At 33.0% G+C, this 27,250-nt stretch overlaps 1 pseudogene; it reads right to left on the reverse strand.

The window, feature by feature from the left end:
- Positions 1–100: 100 nt before the first annotated feature.
- On the reverse strand, positions 101–27,250 carry LOC143550080 (galactomannan galactosyltransferase 1 pseudogene; annotated as a pseudogene).

Consider the following 27,250-nt stretch of genomic DNA (forward strand, 5'->3'; position numbering starts at 1 on the left):
CAATATTTTAACAATAGGAAATCAAAATGAATCCGGGCGTGCTTAATAAGAAAAACTCTGCAACTATAATTCAAATTGATGACGTAAAATTATACGTTACTACAAAACTTAACTGTACGACACTAGAACTGTAGAAATATCTCACTAATTAATATTCTAACGAGGCAAATTACGTTGAATACGTTTACCGCAATGGCGAAACCATACATGAATCCGACAAATCAAGGCGTGTGAAACCATAATTACGGAGCACTTGATTATCAGCATAGTTCAAAGCTTTCTCCATGGCCTTCCAGCAGGTTTGCCTTGAGAACGAGGGGTTATGATCTCCACTACACGGTTGACAACCCGCAAAATGTGTCACAAATGGCCGCCTCAAGCTTCCATAACCGTATCCGGTATCTTTCAAATAGGGTTCCCAAAGCTCTGCATATCTCTCGCTAACCAACTCCGCATGGCGCCTTCTTAACAACTTATTCTCCTTCTCTATGGCCTTGTATTTTTCTGTAATGTTTCTCAAAGTATCTGTAATAACAACCCAATACCCTTCAAGAAAATACTCTTCTTCAATATATGCCTTGTTAGATCTATCTACGTTTTCTTTTAGTAGCAGAAACGCAAGTGCGGTTTGATCATCGGCTCCATGATTATACAAATCCAATATTTTACTCCATCTGCCCCGATTTTTGGATTGCGGCCCCATGTCTGCCCATTTTTCCATAAAATCCAATGACCATTGGCAATTCCTGATTAAAAATGAGCCTGCATTCAAACCCAGCCAGTTATTCTCCTCATAAACCTCTTTGCGCCATCCATGCACAACAAAATTTCTACCGTTATATTGCTCTAACGGGACTTTGAAATCCATATCTGTAAACACGGCATCCTCGTCCATCCACCAAATCCACTCAGCCTCCGGGTGGGCAACCATCGCAGCTCTAATGGCTGATAACTTCGCCCAGCAGTTGTTCATTTTGGGATCCAACAACACATTGTTGTAGAACATATCGTACTCATGAATCCGACAATAATTTGCTTTGTTCTTGTAAAAGCGGAGCAGAAAGTGATCGCCTTTAGGGTTCTTGCAGGGTTTTGATTGTGATCCTGTAACCAGAAAGATCTGATTATTTGATCTGGAAAAAGAAGGATGAAGTTTTAGCCAGTGGCGTCTCTTTTTATCCCAATTCTTGATGGGCTTATCAATGGTGTATCCGAAATTCGGATCATCATAGAATGTTGAAACGGGGGTGGATCGGATTTCCGGTTCTTGTCATTGCAGCTGCATATGTTAGTGGATTGGGATTGTGAAATGGATAAGATTGAGTTGGAAGATTTGAAGATAAAGACAAATGATAGAAATAAAGTTGCAATGAGGATTCCAATGAAGATTATAGAATGTTTCCGATTGGCAGATCCAGTTTGTGTCATTGTCATGACCACGAAACACAAAATTTATAATTGGAGTTTTCAGAAGCCTACTTTGTCATTTTGATTGTTTGGTCTAGCGATTTACTCGGTAGCAATTAGAGTTGGATATATTTATCTAAATATAGAACTTAAAACCTAATCTTAAAAAAAATGTCATACATTTTGACTTTTACCATTTCTATGAATGTCACTGAAAATAAAAAGAAAAAATTCCCAAAAAAAATTCCCAAAATGTTTACTTGAGAATGGGCGGTCTATGTAACACCCTGCAAAATTAATACATAACTCATGGTACTGTAATAAGCTACTTAAATCCTAATACGTATACTATTAGAAGAGCCCGCGCGTTGCGGCAGGAACGCAACGGAAATTCAGTTAGTAATTTGATCAATTACTTATCTTTTATAGATTCTAGCAGCAACTCGTTGCTTTCACATCAATCATAATCATGAAAGTAAAAAACATGTGACTTTGAGTTTACTTTCAAAGAAAGAACATTTTAATTATTAAAATATAACCATTTAAAAAAAATCTTCAAACCTATGTTTCCCTTTGACGTGCTCCATGTTTGTTTATATTAGGAGTTGCCAATTTTTGATATATAATTAAACAAAATTACATCAGATTGTTTGGCCTGCATCCATTTGTTCTTCACAACCACTTTTCCTTTGCAAAACCCATTTGTTCTTCACAGCCACTTTTCCTTTACATCTAGTTGAAGAAAGAGTCCAGTGACGTACATGCTACCGATATCGTCTACAACTTTGCACTCCTTACAGGCTTACAACCTCTAATGCGGCTGAAAAAGGCAGAAAAAGAACCACATTCGAGTAAACATCAACGCCTAAGCAAAAACAAAATTTAAAATTCAGAAACAATTATACATTAACAATTCACTTATTAAATTTTAACAATTTAAGCCTTACAACCAAGCGAAGCTTTGGTTTAAATATTTTATTTTTAGTAGCCATTATTTTGATAGAAATGCCATCATCTTTCACCAATCTATTTACTATCAAAAGTCAAAACTGCACATTTTATAAAGTAATATGCCAATAATACAGAGGGATCAAACTAAAATATCATCACAGGCAAATTGAAGAAATCCTTAATAACGGGCCAACCCGGATAACAACTTTAGTCCAAATCTTTTTTTTTAACTTTATTTTCTAAATACACGAAGATTATATAAATCAATAACAAAACTTTGTAAATATTACCTTTGAACTTGTGAACTAAATGAAGGTCCTCAACAACACGAACACGTAAATCACAGATGTAACGAACACTTCTAATGTATTACCAGGAGCAAACTGCAAAAGGTAACATGAATTTGCAGCTAAAAACCAATGTTGATGATAAACAATTTGAAAAATTAACCAAAAGTCTAAATTAGTAGCTTAGTTTTCACCTAAAAATTGGTTATCTTTCTATGACGGCTTCCTTTTGTTCTGCAATTTATTTGGCTTTTTTGCTGCAATTAATTTTTCTGCAGAATTAAAAAAAAATTGAGTGCAAAAATGTGTAAAAGTGGAAGGTTGTTCAGATTAAACCCATACTCTCAAAGTTATAGTATCTTTATTTTTACTAAAGTAAATTAAAAACTCTAATCCTTGTTTTAAAACCTATATTCTTATAATGTATTTCCCAAATAAAATAAGCTTAGTTTCGAACTTAATATCACTTGCTAAATAAAGAAGATGAATCTCACCGTTAAGAGCTCCAAATTGAAGTACCCGCTTTGCTTCGGTTTTGCCAATGTCCGCCTATCAACCCACAAAATATTCGCATCTCATAAACAAGCTGATACAGTTACATTTCATAATCAATTTAAAATAGTTATATATTGCAAGATGGATTTCTTCTTTGAAAAGTTCAGTTCAGTTCATGTTCGATCTGTTCAGTTCATGTTCATTTATAGTTGTTCGTTTATGTGCATGAATTAGTATAGAATGTTGGCGAACAAACAAAAACATGCTCATTTTCTTAATGAACGGACATGCAGAAAATTTGTCTGTTTAATTGGCTGTGTTCGTGTTTCAGTTAAAGTAAAATGAACAAACACGAATGCCCATGTTTGTGTTTGTTCAATTCGTTTACATGGAGTATGGTCAATATCATAAAAAATTATGATATCTATACATATTCACATACATATATGCAACTTTAAATTTAGAAAAAATTAGAACAAAACACAGAAAACAAAAAAACAAACAAACACGACCAAATGAGTGAAAAAAGGATTCACCTTGAGTGCACGTTTGTGATCTAAGAAACTTGAAATTTTCATTTGGAGAAGGAATCAATTTCTCACGTTAATTGAGTTCCCATCTAATCTGCAATTCTGCATAAAACAAAAACACGAGCCATCAAAGAGATTTTAGAACAAAGCAATAACTAAATCTCATAACTGACAAACCGATTCAATTACGGTGACCCGTTAAAAAATTTTCACTTTGAAACTGTCAATCTGATAAGAATTCATGTCTAAAAATAAGATGACCCGCTTTCTCAACCAAACAAGCCCGTTACCAATGTCTAATCAAAAACAAACATGTGCCCCATTATATAAATGAGCCAAGTCTTCCTTTCAATTAACCAAACTCGGCTCCAAAACAATACACACTTTTGGCTATTAAAAGTGAAATACATTTGACCAGATTTTATTTTATCTTTTTGTAAAAAATAAATAAGTTAAAAGAAACCATATTGACCCGTACGTAACAAATTTCTAACACATCTGCACCTAAATTACCCTCGATTAAAAGCTGGTCCAATCAGCAGCTAATTTAACCCGAATTAACTATATTGCTCATTAACCAAAACTGTGTTTAGCTGCAGTTATTCTTTCTGACCCGTTTCCTAATAACCCAAAATAATGTGAAGCAACACTTTTTGCAAAATTTAATGCAGAAGTATTGTATCCAGTTATGCAGTTTACAATGTTTTGACAATCACTAATATTGAACCAGACAAAAACACTGATATTCGACCCGAATGTTTTGATACCATTGACAAAAGATGGTAGCAACCATCAAAGTGCAATGCAGTCACATTATGTGAACACAAAGTGTCAAATGTTAGTCAAATTACAACAGTCAATCAACTCAAATTCTCAAAACCTATCAATTACACACATCATAAATTACAATTCAAGCCTCTAAACCATATAAATTCATTAAATGTGTCAAAATACCAAGATAACTTAAAAATAAATACATAAAAAATGAGCAAAGTAGCATACCCTAGCAAGTAAACCCTTTAATAAACTGCATAAGCCAACCCAACATGATTAATAAGCTCCGATTCCAGCATCTTTAACACATCCGGTATCCAATATTAAGAAACCGTGGATACGACCGATAATCCAAATTCGCAAACTTGCATGCGAATACCCCAAATGTTGCAGGGCTTGTTCTTAAACCCTTCAGATACCACTTTGGAAAATAAACTCTATAACTAAATGGTTGCAGGCTCAAAATAGATAAAGGTATCAAGAAAATCAAAGAAGCATCAACAAGATTTATGTTTATATCAAGAAGAAGACAAGTGAAATAGATCAAACCAACAAACAAATCATTAACCCATTTGTGTAATGTAGACAATTGTTATGTCCAACTATCAAAACAATATCCCATTTTTGGTAACATTGTGTATTGTTTCCTCAACATAAATATTCCAAGACCCTACCCTGCAACATTTTTGTTCAATCTCCTGGTTTGCAAATACAACAATCGAATCAAAACAAAACCATAACACATATTTTTCTAAGTAAATTAATATAGCAAGAGGCTAACTTGAGTACAATCAGCCACACCTTCGTCTATTCACAGAGGTTCAAATGCACCAAATAACTGGCATAGCACGCAAACAGTTTGTAGGGTAAATCAAGAAGCGATAAGCACAACTAAATAATGATATTTGAATGAGATCGTACCTGGATTAAATCGAATGAAACAATTGGGATTTCGTGTCCCTTTATTTAAACAGAGAATCAAAACGAATCGTAACTAACATCAAGAATTGATTAGGACTAATAGTATTGAAAGCAATTGAAGGTTAGCCTTGCTAGAGATCCATTGTAACGTCGCCTGAGGATGGATTGATAAACGTTAGCGGTGACCTAAGTTTACCTTTAGTGGCGTCTCCCCCTTCAGAATAGTTTAAAATTCAAATGCCATGGGATAACTGAATAACGGTAGGAATAATAATGTATCGATCATTACCGAGATTTAAGAGACTGAGTTGAACCTAATTGTAACCGACGGCTACCTAGTTGTTGAACGAGAATAGGGCATTCAATACAAAATCAATACCCTAAACCCTCATTAATTGGCCGGTTGATTTGATTGATAATAGTTGCTGGAAGGTCACTTATAACGTCGGCTGAGATGATTTGTTTGTTGTCGGAGGATACCCCCATTTAATTTAACAGCGTCTCCTCTAGACGCGTCTTAAACTTGTCAAATGTCCATATTGTCCTCCTAATATAATATGTTTTATATGTAATATAGACATCATTACATTTAAATGCAGTTATTCACGGTAGGTCAAACCTTTATGTTATGTACGGTACCATTTCATGAGATTACTGTGTTATAATCTAGTAAAATACCTACAATACGCGCTAGTGACAACCCGATATGCTTTAGAATCCTGTAAATAATTTGTATATTATATGGAAATATATGATTTATTAGGAAAATTTTCACCGCCTTTTTAAGACAAATAAACCTTTCCTACTCCCAGTGTAGCGGTTATTTGCTTAATCGTAAAAAACATTATTTATTAATAATGTTCAATAGTTATCGTGTAAGAACACGTCTAAAGATAATTTTAAGCAGTCTTCAGTAATGTTTTAAAAACCGGTACGTACCGGCCGGTTGAACCGGTTATACCAGATTTCGGTAAGGCACCCGGTATTTAGATCCCGGTATTTTTAGGCGGTTTGATAGAACGTCGTACCGCCGGTTTTTTCGAAAATACCAGTTTAAACCGGCAAACCGGTTTTAAAACCAAGAGATTTTGTATATTTTTTGCGACCCATATTTTTTAAACACGACTTTTAACCTAGTAGATAACATTAAAATGAGCAGACACACTAAACAACGATTCGTTAATCAACTAATTTTGTATCTTGCAAATCCAAGGTTGGTTTCTTCACATCTTTTATAATTAATTAATTTCACACATAAAATAAAACTTCATATTTTACTCGATCATTATATATATAATGTTTGGTTTATGTGTAATGCTTATTAATGTACTTTAATATTATTTTTTGAGTTGGAGTTGGAGTTGGAGTTGGAGTTGGAGTTGGAGTTATATGGATTAGAAGGTAAACTATTCAACCCGGTTGAACCTCCCGGTACATCCCGGTTCAACCGGTTGTACCATTTTTGAATCAAATCCGGTACGAGTAAAATACCGGTTTTTAAAACATTGGATATATGATGTGTCGACAAGATCGATTGTGAAGAAAGAGAGTGGGGATACGAGCCAACTAACAAATTTACGTGAACTTACCAAAAATTCTATGATTGCAAGGATAACATCAACAAAAGTTTATGAAGGATTAATTGATAATTGTAGACGAATAATAACCTGTGAAATTTTTAAATATTGCAACATTCGAGGTATAATTCATAAGACCGTGAGTACAAATCTGAACAAGATTAAACGAAGACTATGAGGGATTTAGTTTAGTTAGATGAGAAACTCATGAAATTTAAAGAGAACTTTATACAACATTGAAATATCGTAATTGTGTATTTAAGGTGAGGTAAATTATAATATTAAAGTACTGGTAATAGTAATTGGGAATGCAAAAATATTAATGCAAATATTTATGTATACAAACAAAATGTAAATAGATGAAATTGGGAAGCGGATATTCACGAATCAACGAGATAATCCTATTCTAATTAAATCTTTAAAATTAGATATAGTATAAAGTGGGTCATTGGAATATCCCCAAGTTACAAGGGATTTTCCTATCTCCATAACATCGTTAAAATTAAAATAAAGCAGTTACAATATTCATAGTTTATCATGAAAGATTAAATAAATAATGAATATTAAAGTACTAATGAAAAACAGCGACGAGTTAAGAAATGATATATTTAAATAGAAGAAAACGCGGAGCTGGAAATGCATGAACCACCATGACTATTCCAATAACAACTGAGGAAATCATCAAAACATTTTAAATTCCCAAGATGTATTAAAAATTCAAGTAAGGAACTGAAATATCTACGAACCAACGTGCGATTCCAACTAAATAACGAAATATAACAAGAATGAAAATAGATTGTTGAGGTACCCACGAACCACCGCAGGTTTTCGACAACAATCACGCAAATGTCGTTATATAATATTGAAAATTAATAATAAAATTCCAATTAAATCACCTGGGGAATTCAATGAAATTCATTTTTTTTTTGTGAAAATTAACTTAAAGAATGGAAAATAAAATTTTACAGCGGAAATAATTTTGTTTAAATAATGACAAGTTCAATTAATAATAGAACTATAATAATTCAATTTCAACAATAAAAAATTTTATAAGACGGAAGGTAAATTGTAATGCATGAGATCATTAAATACACGACGTACAAAAATGTTAAAAATCAAAGTTGAGAGTAGAAATTGACACGTCGTCAATAATTTAATAAGCAAACAAGGTAAATGAGAAAAGACAAATTGAATAATATGGTCAACTAATAACTGACTGTCGAAATTGTGTCTTTTATAATTGAATAATAATAATAATAAATAAATAAATTGTTTCAATTTATAAGGATCTAAATATTTTGATCAGTTGACGAAATGTTAATGAACAAAATCCTATAATTTTTTATTAAGTAAAACCAAACGTATAGATAAGTACGGCAACCAACGATATTGATCTTTGGAAAGATAAGAAAAATTATATTGTGCGCGAAAATGATGGATTTTCCAAGTTGGGTTTGTTCCAAAATAACTAATTTAGACAAATAATCGTCTAAGGTATAATTGAATACAAAATACGTTTAGACGAAAATAATGAAGACGATAAAAATCTTCTTTGTGAAAACATAACTACGATTGGTTTAATTCAAAACACCTTTGTTAATTGAGCTTATGAAAACTTAAATAATTGAGATCAAATGATTTGGGGCACCTCGAATAGGTTTGTGAAAATGAGATTTGACTAAGGTAAGCTTCATGAAATTAAGTCTTGCGAGTCTAGAATCGAATAAGCGAAAAAGATCTTGTTACATGAAGAAAGCCTGAAAGGTATAGAGTTGATAGGTTTAAACTAAATGAGCATGGGTAGTACGGTACGGTGCCGGTATAATTTGTACTCGGCGTGAATTAGTAAAGAACAATGCGTCGTTATGAGGGTGAGTAAGGGTAAATGAATAGAAATTTCTCTGAAAGAAACTAGTGAACAAGATTAAATTGATTGCATTAGCGTTTTGAGTTAGAATTTATACCCTAGAGATTGTAGAAGCTATCTCTTTAACAGTACTTGTGTTCATAAAACGGGTGTAGAGAATATATGATCTATATTGCTTGATGTAAAAATCCTTCTATTATTATGTAAATTAAGATTAAATGAGTATAAATAATAAGTTGTGTAAATTTCTTATTAGTTATCAAGGAAATAGTGATATTTGACGTAAGTTGTGCTAGCGTTAATCATGACTTAAAGATAAGTCAGAATTTAAATGAGATAATCTATACGACAATTTGTTAAGTAGATGATATAATCAATGAGGTGATTTGATATGAGAGTTTTGTCGAAGCGTAACAAATTAAAATGTTAATACTTGAAATTTGAGGGTGAAGACTGAGATGTAATTGATAGTTATTGGGGGTATTGAGTTACTTGTGATAAGTTCGTTAATTGATAACGTGATAATCGTGAACAAGAGGGATATTGTTCAAATATTAAGGTATTTAATAATACCTTTATTATATTTGATAGTTTGATGATGTTGTAATATGCGTATGAGAAAATAGTTATTAATTGCTCTTGATAATTTGTGAATGTGATAATATGAGTGCGAGATAACCGATTAGATAATTAAATAGTAAGCTGTTTAGATGGACTTGTGATAACAGAGTCCCAGTGAGTAAATGATTTGTGCTCCTTTATGGAAATAAAAATATTTGTGAGTATGTGAATGAATTGAATCATTAAGTCTTAGTTCGATGTAATTGAATAATTAAGTAATTGAGTCAAATCGTAACTTGTTTCAAATAAAATAAAATACATAAACAAATAAAAATAACGTAAGTTTATTGATATATTATGTTTCCCATGAGCTTGTCCATGGTATTTTGTTGGCCCATGAGTGTTACATGCCGTTTTAACCGACCAAACTAAATAACGAATGACAAATGTAAGTATGAGTAGTTGAAGTATCTCGTGTATCACAACGCATGATAATGCTCCAACCAAATACCGTAAATATAATAATTATGAAAATGAATAGTTGACGTGTCCATGGCGTCCCATGGATTTTTTACCCGACTAGACATTTTAAAAAAATAATAATAAAACACAATAAATGGTGTAACCGTTTAGCCGGTTACGTTAAACGTTTAAAGTGTCGGTCGCATGACAATTCCCACAATTGCGGGGAATCTTGCAACGCTCCCTAGTTCTAAGCGAAAAAGAGCAAATACAAAGCTAGGAAATTCTCAAGAAAATTTCCGACAATAAAAAAAACAATTTAATAAAATTAAATAGAAATATTTTAGGTTTAGGCGTAGCCTCAGAGTTATAAAAATATTTTGAGAATGAGACGTAATCTCGGAGTCATAAAATATTTTGAAAGTGAAGCATAGCTTCGGAGTTGTGTGTGTGTGTGCACGACAATAAAATAAACAATTAGATAAGCATTTAATAAGTATTTAATCTAACAAGTAATTATGTAAGCTGTAAACAATCAAAGAGAACACATCATGTAAACAAATAAGCACGTATGGGGTTCATAAGCATGTTACTAAGGCACCACTAACGACCTATCTTAAACCTTCGGCTCTGATACCAATCTATTACACCGCAACCTACGACGAAAATGCCGGGACGTGAACTAATTGTCACAGCTCACAAGGTTACTATCAAGCAATAATATAAGTTTCAATATTTATTAAATTTATTTAAATAAAACAATTACAGTTAAGTATATCAAGTATAAAAAAATTACAACAATGATCAATTAAATTTGTATTCTAAAAGGCATCTCTACATGATCTTTATCTTGCTAAACAACCAAGCTGATAACCTGCAAACGCTTATAAAATATATTTTTGTCAACAACACATGTTGAATGAGTAAAACACCAGTTTAAGACACAAGAGTAATAGTATATATAATATATAAAGAAAAATGCAAACTGTTCATGTGAGATAAACAGTTAAACCATAGCACATACACAAACAATCAAACATAAAGAAAGGGCTAAATGTTGGGTCAAGAAATTGACCTAAGGGGGAGATTGTTGAGTCAAAGATTTGACCTAAATGAAGTACATGGAAGATTGGAATCTTCTCAACCTCCTATGAATTTGCTAAGTAATGGATCCGAGCACACCTTAGACCTCCGAGCAAGCTTTTACTTAGCCGAGTACGATATTTTGCCTACCGAGCAAGGTTTACTTCAAGTAGTCTTCTTAAGTGGTTATCCGAGCAGGGTTTGCAAATTAGTGCATTACCGAGTAGGGTTCACTAGTTTATGTAAATCCGGGCAAGGTTCACTTTATCAAGCAAGTCTGTTCTTCAGAACCAAGTATATTACTCCTCCGAGTAAGGTTTGGTTAACCAAGTCCAAAAAGCCAAGTAATTGGAAGACCGGGCAAGGTATTCATTAATAAGTATGATCCAAGTATGCTTGATAATCTAAAGAAATATCTCTAAGTAATATCGGGCAAGGTTCAGCTCGAGCAAGGAACAGTACTCCCGAGTACACTTTGCTCAATAAGTTATTTTATAGCAAAGAGCTGAAATGGATCATTGAAGAACAAGGTTGCTCGTAAGAAGTTGTCGGGCAAAGTCTGGCAAATTCAAGAAGACTGAAGTCTACTCGGTGAGTATTTTACTTAGTGAAATACTCTTTAAGTATGGTCTACCCGGAAACTGATCCCGAGCACACTTCTATGTTACCAAGTTATGAAGGATGGCCGAGCATACTCGGAAAGACAAGACTGATGCAAAGCCTACCCGGAAGACTTGTTTTACACTTAGTTTATTTTGAATATGTAATCTGAGTATGTATGATTGTATTTGGGGGTTTCTAGAAGGAATGACAGCTGTCCTAGGTTGACAGGCCTATAAATAGAATATTTAGGGCACGCCGCCTAGAAGGGGGGGCACAATACGGATAAGACAGACACATTAATTGAAAGAATATTGTGTGACGGCTGTCTTAGGATTCCTAGAAAACCCTAAATCGATTATCCTTTTATATGATTAATATTATATAAATGGAAATCTTTTGAGTGAATCTTAAGTGTGCTTTCTACCTTTGATTATTCATTGCAACCGTATGTTTGTTATTGATTCCGCCTTTAACAAACGGATATCTTTCTAAATATAGCAACCCGTCATTAACTCTCTTGTCAACACGATTAATCCATGTGAGTTATGACATGATTGATTAAGATCCAGCTGAAATTGAAGGGGACTGACAAGTGGTATCAGAGCTGTGTTACTGCTATTTTAGAAAGATTGTTGCTGATTTAAGATTTGAAGAAGAATGACGTAAGCAGACCACTGTTCGATTGATTTGTGACGTCAGCAGCCCTGTTTTTCATTTTTCTTCCAGATCTACAATCTACCGGTGTTTTCTCTTCCTTATTTCAATTAAAGTTCTAATCTTTATATCTAAATCTTGTTCTAATCACTTCAGACACATCAGATCTGAGCATTCTGTTTTCAGATCTGATTATTTTGAATTTTTTTGAATATGTTTCAACTGAATGTTGATTGAATATGTTTTGAATATGTTTCAACTAAATGTTGATTGAATATGTTTTGAATATGTTTCAACTGAATGTTGATTGAATATGTTTTGAATATGTTTCAACTGAATGTTGATTGAATATGTTATGAATATGTTTCAACTGAATGTTGATTGAATATGTTTTGAATATGTTTCAACTGAATGTTGATTAAATATGTTTTGAATATGTTTCAACTAAATGTTGATTGAATATGTTTTGAATATGCTTCAACTGAATGTTGATTGAATATGTTTTGAATATGGTTCAACTGAATGTTGATTGAATATGTTTTGAATATGCTTCAACTGAATGTTGATTGAATATGTTTTGAATATGCTTCAACTAAATGTTGATTGAATATGTTTTGAATATGCTTCAACTGAATGTTGATTGAATATGTTTTGAATATGCTTCAACTAAATGTTGATTGAATATGTTTTAACTGAATGTTGATTGAATATGTTTTGAATATGTTTTAACTGAATGTTGATTGAATATGTTTTGAATATGTTTCAACTGAATGTTGATTGAATATGCTTTGAATATGTTTCAACTAAATGTTGATTGAATATGCTTTGAATATGTTTCAACTAAATGTTGATTGAATATGTTTTGAATATGTTTCAACTGAATGTTGATTGAATATGTTTTGAATATATTTCAACTGAATGTTGATTGAATATGTTTTGAATATTTTTCAACTGAATATTGATTGAATATGCTTGAAGTTAACTGATAGGTGCTTAAGTAAATATTTGTGCAATTTATTTGAAATTGATGATAATTCTTGACTATCAAGTTAACTGATATGATGTTATGATAAGTAGTTTGATCTGTTTGGGTGAAATTGAATGCTTATCTGATTTCATGAGTAATCACATGTTTATGGTTACTTGAATATGTTCTTTATCTGATATTCTGATGTTGTTAAGATAGGATAGACATTGAATGTAAGTACAGTCTATTTTTCTTGATGATGTTAAGAATGATTAAGGTTTGATTGTGTGATGCAACTGTTTATGTCAAAATGTGTTTTATGTCAAAATTAAGTGATTCAATGAATTTTATAATGAATTTTGCATAAATACTTTATTTTGGTCAAAACATGAGCAAGTTGATTAATGGTGTAGAGATATGATAAGATTATTCAGTTCAAGCTTTAAAGAAGCTTAAAAGAAGGATTTTTTTTAGGAAAAGTCTCAAGTAGTTGTTTTTGCTGAAAATTATGTCATTTTCCCAGTTGGAAGGACATGCACTTGTGTATGTTTGGTCCTTAAATCTCTATAGATTCAAAGGATAGCCATTGACCTGAAAACTGAATGCATTTGGGGCAATTATGACTTGTTTCTTATTCCTTCACTTAAAACTATGTCAATAGCTCTGACTTTGAAAGGACATATATTCACATGTATGTTTGGTCCAGTTGACCACTTTTGGTCAAACAGGATAGCCATTAACCTGACAATGAAGAGATATTGGGGTGATTGAATATTAAACCGTGTTTTTATGGGAAATGATAGTACATTGACTACTTAGCTGATCATATGGAATTAATAGGCTAAAAAGACCTTAGTATAGTCATTAACATGTATGGTTGCTTTCCCATGATGATGTAAAATCTAAGGTGATATAAACATAATGAATATGCTAATCTTTATGTGGAGATGCATAGTTTTCTTTGCATGTCTCAAGATAAATCTCTCTGAATGATATGGCAGAAAAGTGATTACCTAGTCATACACGAGCCTGTTGTTATTTGGTCAACCAAAAAATGAAACATCTTTAAATATGACAAAGAACATACTTTTAGAAAATTTGAGAAAATATCAAAAAAAGGGGAAGAATGAATAAATCAACCAAAAGTTGGTAAGTTTTTAAATATTTTATCAAACAAGAGGGTTACAACAAGAACTACAAAGATGTTGGCAAATTCTGTCTCATCTTGAATGAAAGGCATGTTGCTAACTGTAAGTCCAATGTTCAACCTCTATATATGTTTGAATCCAAAAATACAATAAGTTCTGTCATACAAAAACTATTTTTGACCAAATACAGGAGGTTGGAGTCAAATTGGGGTGATCTGAGGAAAGCCAAATAAGCTTTGAGAAGAGATATGAGGCATCATAGCACAGTGTTGACCATTAATGCATTATGCTTTAAATGAACCTAAATCATATCACCAAAGAGATGAAATTCATGCTAAGTTTATGCCTGCTGTTAACCTATCTATGTTGTCATAATAATGCTGAGAGTGAAGTATTGAGATAGCTACTTAGTCAATATGATCCCATTCTTGAGATCTTTTCAGTAAATGGAAGAAACTGTTTTGAAGAGAATTATAACTGAAATTTGATCTCTAATGCACCATTTGCTCTTAAACTATGACCTGAAAAGAAAAATATATTTTGACAAAGTGGTTTAAGTCAAAAAGTGTTGCATTTTGCCTAAAATAGGTTGAATATGTAAGTTCGGGTAAGGTTTGATGCATTATAACCTTTCCGGGCACAAACTGTTTGAATATGTATTTTCGGGTAAGGTTTGATAATTTTCAACCTTTCCGAGTAAGCTTAGTCATTTTTGACTTGATTATGTGTGAATATGTTGTTTCGGGTAAGGTTTGATAATTTTCAACCTTTCCGAGTAAGCTTAGTCATTTTTGACTTGATTATGTGTGAATATGTTGTTTCGGGTAAGGTTTGATAATTTTCAAACTTTACGAGTAAGCTTAGTCATTTTTGACTTGATTATGTGTGAATATGTTGTTTCGGGTAAGGTTTGATAATTTTCAACCTTTCCGAGTAAGCTTAGTCATTTTTGACTTGATTATGTGTGAATATGTTGTTTCGGGTAAGGTTTGATAATTTTCAAACTTTACGAGTAAGCTTAGTCATTTTTGACTAACTTTATGATTTTCGGGCATGCTTTGAAGTGTTTACACTTTCCGGGTAGAGTACACTGATGTACTCATTTCCCGAGCAAGCTTGAAGTCTTGAGATGATTATGTGTTGTTATAGCTAGCTTTTAACAAGAAATTCTTGTTTCGGGCAAGCTATGCATGTTATATGTTGATTGTGATTCCAAGCGAAATTTATGAACTTAGTCAAGTACATCAAGTAAGCTTTGTGATTTGTGTGAATATGTCGTTAGGAAAGGTTTGTTAATCTTTCCGGGCATGCTTAGATATTACTATTTAAGTTTGTCATTTTTTGGGTATGGTTTGACATGTTGAAATACCTCGAGTAAGGGCATACCTGATGATTGAATGTATTTATCCTAGCAAGCTTAGTGCTAACATAGGATTTTCGGGCAAGCTCTATGAAATTTTGAGACTATAGCACACTTAAATGTTTATGTGTTTTTAATTTCATTCCGAGCATGCTCTGTGATATGTGTGTTTATGATTTCTTTGAAATTACAAGTGTTTTCTGGCAAACTTTGTTTTCCGGGCACACTTTATATTTCGGGTACACTTGTGTTCCTTCAATATACTTGGTAATTTCAAAAGTTAACCTTCCGAGTACACTTTGCTTCCGAGCACACTTTGCTTTTGAGCACACTTTGTACTATATGAAGGTTATTCGGGTATACTTTGCATTAGAAGGTGTTCAGGCACACTATTCTCTTGAATGGTTGTTCGGGCACACTATGTTTTCAAGCATACTTGAATGAATGTGTTACTTGATTGAATATGTTAGATAGTATGATAAAATTGATTATGATTCTTATTAGGGTTCATGCTAGATAAGTTTTAATTTGAAATTGAGAAATCTATGTGGGGATCGTAATTGATTCCGAGTAAGGATGTTTATTTGATGATCATACTTGATTATATGCCTTGTGATTAATTTCTCAAGAAATCGAGTATTTCGGGTAAGCCTTCTTCATTATTGTCTTAACTTTAAATTAATTTACTTGATCGAGCAAGGTTGATAAATAGACGAATTCGGGCAAACTTTGTATATTCAAAAATGAAAATTTTCCAAGCAAAGTTTGACCGGGTAAGGTTTGTAAGTGGAAGTATACCGAGTAGACTTTGGATATATTAATCTTTCGAATAAGGTCTTATGAACTTAAATGAAATTAAAAGTTTTAATATATCAAGTGGATAATGTTACTGGTTGACAGCTAATAATTCACAAAAGGATAAAAAGCATTTAAAACCCACTTTCAAAAGGTATAAAAAGGGGAGTTAGGCAAATTTTTCAACATTATTTCCCTCTCTCTCTCCTTCCACTGCAAACCCTTACTCCCAAAGAAAACCTAACCGACTTATCACATTCATCTTTAATCCAAACCCTAACTTAAATTAGCTTCATTTAAAACTTAAATGAAATTAAAATTTTTAATATATCAAGTGGATAATGTTACTGGTTGACAGCTAATAATTCACAAAAGGATAAAAAGCATTTAAAACCCACTTTCAAAAGGTATAAAAAGGGGAGTTAGGCAAATTTTTCAACATTATTTCCCTCTCTCTCTCCTTCCACTGCAAACCCTTACTCCCAAAGAAAACCTAACCGACTTATCACATTCATCTTTAATCCAAACCCTAACTTAAATTAGCCCTCTAATTCCGACTCGGTAAGCATTAATGATGTGTTTTCCGATCACGATTAGACTATAATGGGCTTTGATTGTGTATATGATTACTAATACTCTGTTTATGTGTTTAGGTTATTAATTTGTCGAAGAACAGGTTCATGAAGATTTCTTTCTTTCTTCTTCATTTTTATAACTTGAAATTATCTAAAGTACTAAACTTTATGACTAATTTCACTTTGAATGTGTTTGTTTATGTGTTTCAGACATGGCAGAAGAAGAACAGCCAAAGTATTTCTTTGAAAAGAAACATAATATGTGTGCACTTCTAAATCACTCACTTAACTTCTGGAGATCAGCGGAACTTGTAGAAGACGTCAATGGGAAAAGAATTGAAGCATCCGTTGCTGGTCAGGAAATACATGTGACAGAAGGGATGATTAGAAGATGTTACTAGCCCACCTCATATACAATCACCACAACCATCTACCTTCCAAACTCACACCACAGAACAACCTGATTATGAACAATTCTTCACAACATCACCTACATCACCACACACTGAAACTGACCTTCTGACCCTAATGAAAGAAAATACTGAGTTGAGAAGAAGGAATGAGGAAGTAACACAGGAGAATGTGATCCTGTTAGAGAAGTTGGTGCAGGCAAACTTGAAAATTCAAGCCCTGGAGCAGGAAGTTGAAAAGACCTCAGCTGCCCCAAATCAGGGGGAGAATGATTCTATGCCAACTGTCTCAGGTGTAGAAGGTGAGAATGTGAATGCATTGAATATGATTATGAATGTGTATGGAGATGGAGAGGAGAGTAGTGAGGAAAGGAGAACTGAGGAAGATACTAATTCCTTAGCTACTGATGTACCTAGTGATGTCACTGATCCACAAACTGAAGAATTCATTGATGAAAATGCTGCTACTGAGGAACTTATATACACTGAACCAGAAACTGACCAAGAAGAAAGTTCCAAGAGGGTAGAGCATGATTCAGAACTGGAAGTCCTTAAAAAAAGGAAATTGATGACTTTCCTCCTGAAAGTGAAGAAAACTTAAAGAAGAGAATGGAAAAGGGAAAGGCCAAGGTTACAAAAGAAGAGCCTCTTAAGGCATATCCTGAAAAGGATGTTTTATTCAGAGATGATGATGCTGCTGCCTTAAAAGGACAAGAAAGAATTATCAAAGAGTCAATGGAAAGGGAGAAAATAGCACAATCCTTAACTCATGAAGAAATGGCAGAGCAGGAGATCTTGATCAATGAAGCCAACATAGCAAAAGAAATACTTGATGATGTGGCTGATCAAGAGATGATAGAGGAGTTGATTAAGATGAATAGAGTTGAGGAAGTTGATAATTCCTTAGCTATGGTGGTTAGCATGTTTCAACCCCAAAGTCAAACATATGAAACTGCTGAACCAGCCAACTTGAATACTGATGTCATGATTGAAGAAGAGATTGGTGAGTCCATTGCTTCAATGGCTGCCAATAAATGGGCAGAGCAAGTAAAGGAAGATCTGAAGAAGAATCCCACTGACAACTGTTCAGAAAGGGTAAATATGACAACTGATTATGTAATTTTGTTTATGTTATTTGAATATGTAATTTTGATTTTTGATTTGATGTGCATTTTTGCTGAGTGTAAGTAACCATAGAAATGTTTTGGGTCAGCTGAGGTGTTCCAATCTAGGGGTAGATTGTTGGGTCAAGAAATTGACCTAAGGGGGAGATTGTTGAGTCAAAGATTTGACCTAAATGAAGTACATGGAAGATTGGAATCTTCACAACCTCCTATGAATTTGCTAAGTAATGGATCCGAGCACACCTTAGACCTCCGAGCAAGCTTTTACTTAGCCGAGTACGATATTTTGCCTACCGAGCAAGGTTTACTTCAAGTAGTCTTCTTAAGTGGTTATCCGAGCAGGGTTTGCAAATTAGTGCATTACCGAGTAGGGTTCACTAGTTTATGTAAATCCGGGCAAGGTTCACTTTATCAAGCAAGTCTGTTCTTCAGAACCAAGTATATTACTCCTCCGAGTAAGGTTTGGTTAACCAAGTCCAAAAAGCCAAGTAATTGGAAGACCGGGCAAGGTATTCATTAATAAGTATGATCCAAGTATGCTTGATAATCTAAAGAAATATCTCTAAGTAATATCGGGCAAGGTTCAGCTCGAGCAAGGAACAGTACTCTCGAGTACACTTTGCTCAATAAGTTATTTTATAGCAAAGAGCTGAAATGGATCATTGAAGAACAAGGTTGCTCGTAAGAAGTTGTCGGGCAAAGTCTGGCAAATTCAAGAAGACTGAAGTCTACTCGGTGAGTATTTTACTAAGTGAAATACTCTTTAAGTATGGTCTACCCGGAAACTGATCCCGAGCACACTTCTATGTTACCAAGTTATGAAAGATGGCCGAGCATACTCGGAAAGACAAGACTGATGCAAAGCCTACCCGGAAGACTTGTTTTACACTTAGTTTATTTTGAATATGTAATCTGAGTATGTATGATTGTATTTGGGGGTTTCTAGAAGGAATGACAGCTGTCCTAGGTTGGCAGGCCTATAAATAGAATATTTAGTGCACGCCGCCTAGAAGGGGGGGCACAATACGGATAAGACAGACACATTAATTGAAAGAATATTGTGTGACGGCTGTCTTAGGATTCCTAGAAAACCCTAAATCGATTATCCTTTTGTATGATTGTTGGGACTTATATTTTGACCGACGCATCGAATTAATCTGTGGGTGAAAAATATATTATTTGGTCTCAACCAAGGGTGGATGGCTTGAAGACCAAGTCATGCTAGACTAGTATAAATAGATGTTTTTATTCATTTGTCTAGTATGAGTGACTGTATTGTGTATGTGTGAGATTTAGGGTTTTATCCCTTTGAGAGAGTCTCTGCCTCCAGGATGAGCTCTCCTGGTGGCGGCTGAGATATTTCTTAATTGATTGTATGTATGAATGTATGTATGAGTGTTTCATCTTAATGAGAATCATTCGGCTAATATTTCATACTACCGTTTCTATCTTGTTTGTGTTTTGATTAAAATTGTTCATCCTACTTTATTGTTGATTGTTAATCAAATCAGGCTCTCTCCCAATACACCTCATCCGTCCAACTGATATCATCATTCAAGAGTGAATCAGAATGAGATTCGATACTAACCCTGGTTCCGAGCTCCACACCGTTGATTGGTATTGACAATATTTTTCACGCTTGCGCACCGGGGCTCGGTTCTCACACTAAACCGTTGCCATGTGAATGGACATTGGTTACCAAAAAATGAGGTGTCGGTGAAACCATTGTCAATGCGTCGGACGCCGGCCACTACGACGGTCGTATGATTATACTAGACTGAGAATACGTTGGACCTCTCCAAATGCGGTTCAAATAAGAAAGTAAGTAAATAGCAAGTTAGGCATAAACTGATATACACACAAGGATTAAACAGTTGCGATTTTGAATACTATATAATAGATAAATATGATACGATACGCATGTCCCCATAAAGGTTAAAAATAAGTAAAAAAGGGGAGTGATTACTTACCTGATCGGATGAACGAAAAACAAATGAGGATGATGAGAAAAGTAAATCCTTCGGGATACACCGACAATGATCTCTAGTTAAATAATAATAATATGAATTAATTGTAAAAATATAACATGATTTAATATTATGAGTTATTAACAAATGAGATAGCGCGAATAATAGATTTGAGATTTCGATGTGATTTAAGTTATCTTTGGGATTGAGATATTATTGATTGGACGATTGATCTCAACGGATGATTTGTTATTATGAAAACAATATTATTAGTCATTATTTAAATTAAAATAATTGTTTACTTATTATATAATTTAAATTATGAATAATTAATTTAAATAAATATGAGTTATGATATACTATAATAATAAACGTTTAAATATTTCAATATAATAAGTTCGATATTTTAGAATGTTTAACAAAAATTCATTGTAAACATGAATTCAATATATTTAGGTATAATTATATATTATATATTTTTGTAATAAAAATAAATACATAAACATATTATTTACATATATACACACACACACACATTAACTTATAGTTAAAAGAATGTTAATTGACAAGAAAACATTGACCTAGTAGCGTTGTTTACGTAAAATAACATTTGTTTATTAATAATATTAATTATAATAATTAGCATTTGTCTAAAATATATAATATAAAATATAAAAGAAAAATATAAAAAAAAAAACGGGTCAGGAGGGTTTCGAACCCGCGCCCCTGACCGGCACACAAGGGCTAACGAGGCTGCACAAGCCACCAAGCCAAGCGGCTAGTACGTTTAAATATTGAAAACGAATAATTATAACTATTAACCGTTCATCCCCAATTCCACAAAAACCCTAGAAATTCAATCCGATCAATCTGTTGTATGATTATCTTATTAGTCTTAGGGTTAACATTAATCAATGAAAAATGAGTATAGATCATGTTTTAATTACCTGATTAGACCACAGATCGACGGCGAACGATGCCATTGCAGCCGCGACCATTGACGAGTTAAGAACAGACACTTGCAGATAATAATAATCAAATTAATGATGGGGTTAAGATCGGCGCTGACTAAATCAATGTGCAGATGAGATTAATTGAGTTTTGGTGATGGATTCACTGCATATGGATGGACGGGTTTTGGACGGAAAACGAATTAATCAATTGCGCGTTATAATTGATCTATTTTCCTAATTCACATTGTCGGTAGGTCGTTTAGATGTAAAGTAATAAAACCTTAGATCAATTCCAAATATAAACGAAGATTAGGCTACAAGAAACGAAAACGGTTTGTGGGTTTGGATACGGGTAGACAGGTTAAAGGGTTAAAGGTTTATAATATTATAATATGTTTGGTCAGATTTGCATTTAAGTCCCTGCAGTTCTAAGATGGAAACAAAAAGGGTTAAAACTAAGGTTCAGGGGGTAAAAATGTATGTATCTCAAAGTTAATTATGTATATTGAATATAATAAACAAATATAATAATTACTCGATAATCACAATATTTAAATTGATAAAATTTTCCGAACATAAAAGCAAGTCGGGTTTAATATATGGAAAAAAAATACCGAGTTGTTACAGAGTCCCCAACTTTAGGGAATTTCGTCCCGAAATTAAAAAATACTATAACACCATTAAATTCTAAGAATGAGAAAATTTTTACATATAATTTTTAAAATTTATCGTAACACAGAATTTCGAATAGTCAAAACAACGCTCCAAATGAAATCCGATAAGGATACATATATATATATATGATGTACCAGCGGTGTATCCACCATTTCCTTATCATATCTACATTTATACCGTTATCTCAACTACTTTCGATTCTATATTATGACACACAATTGTACGCAATATGATTTCCATGCGTGGACTTCGATAATTATGTAGGCCTCCATAATTACTTAGGTCGTCGGATGGTCCACATAACTCGTCCCATCATGTAGTTTACAAAATACTTGAAAGGTATGATTTTGTTATAAAAGTTATTAATTTATAATAAATATGAGGAAAATGTTAACATATTATAAGACCATTGGGAGTTGATTTATTATAAGTGTAAAATTTAAGATTTTATAAAATATTTCTAATAACGCAATTTATGTGAACTTTCAAATTTGATTAATGAAATTAGTGAAAATTTTAAGGTAACTTAAAAGTTAAGAGAAACGGAAATATTGAAGTTGGGATATATCACTTCACTTAAGAAATCTATTTAACCAATTAGCATGCGTAAAATATTTTTAAATTAACTAGGACGTGGAACTAACTCTCCTCATCAGATCTGCATGAATCCTTTGGCAAAAAGAAAAACTATTGATCGATATATGATATTTTTTGTGCAGCAAGTGGAAACCAAAGGTTAAAAATTTTACCTTAAGGTTTGACATGTGATTTTGGGCAAGTAACATATGTACATACCGCGCCTTTCACTATGTTGATATCATTTGCGCGTACCGGTATTAATGTTGATGACTTGACAGCCTTATAAACAAAAACTCTGCACTAATCATCTTGTAGTGGAAGTCCATAAATTAATAATTGTTTAATACTGGATGTAAGTTGTATCGTGTGCTCCATAGTGGCCAAACTTAAATTTCATAATGTATAGTTAACCTAATTTTTTTGTAAATAATGACTTATTAACAACATAAAGTCAAAGTCAAATTATATATATATATATATGTTTGTGTGTGTGCATGTACACACATTTAGTTTTGCAAATACATCCCTCAGTGAATTTTGTTGTGTTAGCTTCTGTTTCAAGAGTTAAATTCTTTTTTCCTGGTAATTTAAATTTTTTCTTAAAAAAATTAAACTAATTTGGTTATGAAATACAACAATCACAAAGAATGAAAGAATTTGTCAAACACAAACGCTTACCTTTTTCACGTTAATATATATGGTAGACATAAGGCTACCCGTTTCCTTTATATTGAGCAGTGACTTGCACTGCAGTGTTAGATTAAGGAGTGCCCTTATCCATATAATTGGGTTATGGATTTAGATGTTAGTAATCACATAAAACAAATTTTTGAACATGGAAAGCACTGATGACCAAAAACCTAGTAATTGAATAATATTAGTCGTTCTCCACTATGGTAAAATAAGTATTGCTCCCAAAGAGACATCAAACAACTGATGGAATTGTAATTTTAAGTTGTTTGGTAGTTTTTTGTTTTGTCATTTGTTTGTAACAGTTCTGTTAGATGTCCCTTTCAACTAGGCCTGTAAACGAACCGAACGTTCGGTGAACTATTCGTGAACCGTTCGGCGGGATGTTCGTTTATTTAATAAACGAACGAACATGAACACAAAATTTGTGTTCGTTTAATTAAGTGAACGAACATGAACAAATGTTCCGTTCTTTCATTTATGTTCATGAACGTTTGTTTATGTATTAATAGAAAATAATTAAATATTATCTGGATATGTCATCCGCTTAAAGGTTTTATATTTGTTAATTTATGTTCATTTATGTGTTTTCAGATTTAAGTTTGTTTATGTTTGTTTGTGTTCATTCACATTGGTTCATATATGTTTATTTATGTTCGTTTATCTTTATTTAGTTACGTTTGTTTAGATTTTAAACAAACGAACACAAATGTCCATTTTTAAATAAACGCATATAAACATAAATTTTTTTTCAATTAATTATAAAGTTAAATGAACGAACACGAATATACCCTTGTTCGTGTTCATTCGATTCATTTACGGGCTTTCAATATTCACATTGATGAATACATCGGTCTTATTCTCTAGCCTCTACCGATTTTATTTGTGTTCGTTTGTGTTCGTGAACCGTTCGTGAAAACATTAATTTTCTTAATGAACGAACACGAACATAAATTCACGTTCGGTAAGTGTTTGTGAACCGTTCGTGAACACAATATTTTCTTAATGAACGAACATGAACAAGGCCTTGTTCGTGTTCGATCGGTTCGTTTACAGCCCTACTTTCAACTTTAAACTCATTAACACCAAATTAACAATTGAAAATTAAAATCTATATAAGAGAAAACAGTGAAAAACTGTTCCCATCCAAAATGATTGGATACCCTTAGCACATGTGTGAACTGAAAAAGGGTTAATGAAGGAGATACTATCATCTTTATTTTATGCAAGTGTAAGTGTTAATGAGTTTAAGGTATTGCATGACGAAAACAAGTTAGGCTTTCCTAAGTATGGTGGGTGGGTTTGGGTCACTACAATGGTAGCAGGCTTGAAGCACGAGCATATCATAAGACATATGGCTGGGATAAATGGTTGGGTAACAGGTCGTGGGAACAAATGGGTGGTGCTGAGTATGAATAGGTTCTTGGGATGAGGTGGTGGCTGAAACTACCACAATAGAGTGGTGGGATTTACACATGTTACACAAAGGGTGTATTCCCATGTAAGGCTTTTTGTTAGGGTAAGTTTGAGTGTCCAAGAGTTGTGTTGGGTTTGGATTGGTTCATGCATAGTTTTGAGTTTACTGTTGATTGATTTTGGGTTATCATAGTTGGGATCACAGCGGTCAATAGAGTGGTAATTTGATTCGTCATTTTGTGAGTTGAGTTTCGTGGGCAATGCCGAGGAAAACAAGAAGAAATGCTGAGAAACGTGAATGATTAGCGTGACACATGACGTAAATATGAATTCTTTTTAACAACCAAAAGAAATATCGAAATCAATCTATATAAATCTTTAAAAAAAATAAGTAAAGAAATAAAATCGCATGAAACAAATTTCGAAATCGAAATTTGAATGCTCATGGGCCATCATGGGCTTTTTTTGCATTTCTATAATAATTTCACAAATTTTTGAATAACCATTTGAAAAATATATCAAACTTATTATAAGTAGTGAAATCGAATTGGAAATCGAATGTTCATATACCACCATGACTTTTCGTATTTTCAATTAAAACCATAAATGAATATATGCAAATAAGGAATACGAATTGAAAATCGACTATTCATGCATCTGTAGGAACGTGTTCTTTTCGTGAACAAGACGTATATCGGTATCTAGAATCAACGTGAAGGTGCGGAATCCCTAAACGTGATCGAAAACAACAAGATTTCTCATTATATTCTCTCTATTTCTCATATATTTCCATTAATGGTGAATTACAATATGATATGACAATTACAGAACAAATACAAGTTGGACTAACAAACTCTCCAAAGATCTACTAAAAAATTATAACAATGATAAGCCTATTTATACTAGAACCTATGGACCGTATAAGTCTCACCAGCGTATAAGACTTATACGCCGTATAAGTCTTATAAGGTGGTAACATGACTTATACGCCCCTTAACAATATCACTCTAACAGTTTCAGTTCGTTTAACCACTACAAGACAAGACCAAAGCGATAGACATTTTATGTACTAGCAAATTTCCCCTTGGATATTGCTTGGTCTTGGTGTCTAAGTAGTAGACGCTCATGCTTCAACAGACTCCCCCTCGGATATTGCTTAGACTACGGTCTTAAGACTTAAGTCATCTTCAACAGACTCCCCCTCGGATCTTCCAGAATTAACATGCAAAACCGTTGATTTTTCTGAACTTTCGGATTTGACTAATATTACATTGTTATCCGAACTTTCAGAATATGACTCTCTTTCAACACATACTTGATTGGATGAGTCCTTTTTCTTAACGATCCAATGATATAACTTTGATTTGGATTTTTCACATAAAATTTCAAACTTTCAAACCTTTTCACACCACAATCTTTCAAATCAACAATCTCAACAGCTTTTGGTTTCCCCGAAACAATTTTAACGGTATCGTCTTTTCTTTTGAAAGTTTTCTTCGGAGGATCCTTTTGAATACTTGATATGACGTTTGAGCTCGTATTTTTAGATTTTGAATTTTGAAATTTTTATTTTTCTGTTTTAAGAACATCTTGGTTTCCTTTAGATGTAACAACATATGATTTTGGAATGTAAGCAAACTTAGGACTATTCTTATAACAAGCTGATTCCTCAGTTTGTTTACGTTTGTCCTTTTGCATAATGAAATCCTTATTGAATTGGTTTCGATACTGGAATTCTTTCTTGCTCTCAGATGCCACACCATGTACGAATTCAACCTTATTAACGAATTTTTGGGGGTTTCCTTAAACTCCATTACCATGGTCATGCTTATACCCCACACCATGATTATTAACAACATCCCCAATTACTTCATCTTTACTAATCGGTTTGGGAAGAATATAGTCCAAAACAAAAGATTCTTCTTTGTAACTGTTAAGCTTCAAATTAACTCTTTCAATCTCAATCTTAACTGTTTGTAGTTCTTGTTTCAGTGCAGCATTTTCGTCAATGTATATGTTTATGGCTTTCTCATTTTGATCAGTCTTTTCCCAAAGTGCCTTTTCGTTTTTTTGAAGTTTATCATAAGCTTCCTTAACACGTTCAAGATCATTTTGTAAAGAGTCGGTGTGAGATTTTAATTTTTTGTACTCCACATCTTTTTCTAAACATTCTTTATAAAGTAGTTCACATTTTTCACAAGGTTTAGCTTCATCGGCTTTATCTTCAACTTTACTATTCTTTCGGAAAGATATTTCATGTTCCTTTATCTTCTCGATGAACTGAGAGATTGTACGTGTTGGCTTTTGATTGTATTGACACAATGAATATACCCAAAGCTTCAAGTGAATTGTCAACGAATTTATCGGCCAACCTGTCAATGTATTCAAACTCACGTCTCTCAACTCCGATATGTTTCAT

The sequence above is a fragment of the Bidens hawaiensis genome, unplaced genomic scaffold (assembly GCF_021521415.1).
Source record: "Bidens hawaiensis isolate Kalapana, Puna unplaced genomic scaffold, B.hawaiensis_p1.1 tig00015921_1, whole genome shotgun sequence".
NCBI classification, from domain to species: domain Eukaryota; kingdom Viridiplantae; phylum Streptophyta; class Magnoliopsida; order Asterales; family Asteraceae; genus Bidens; species Bidens hawaiensis.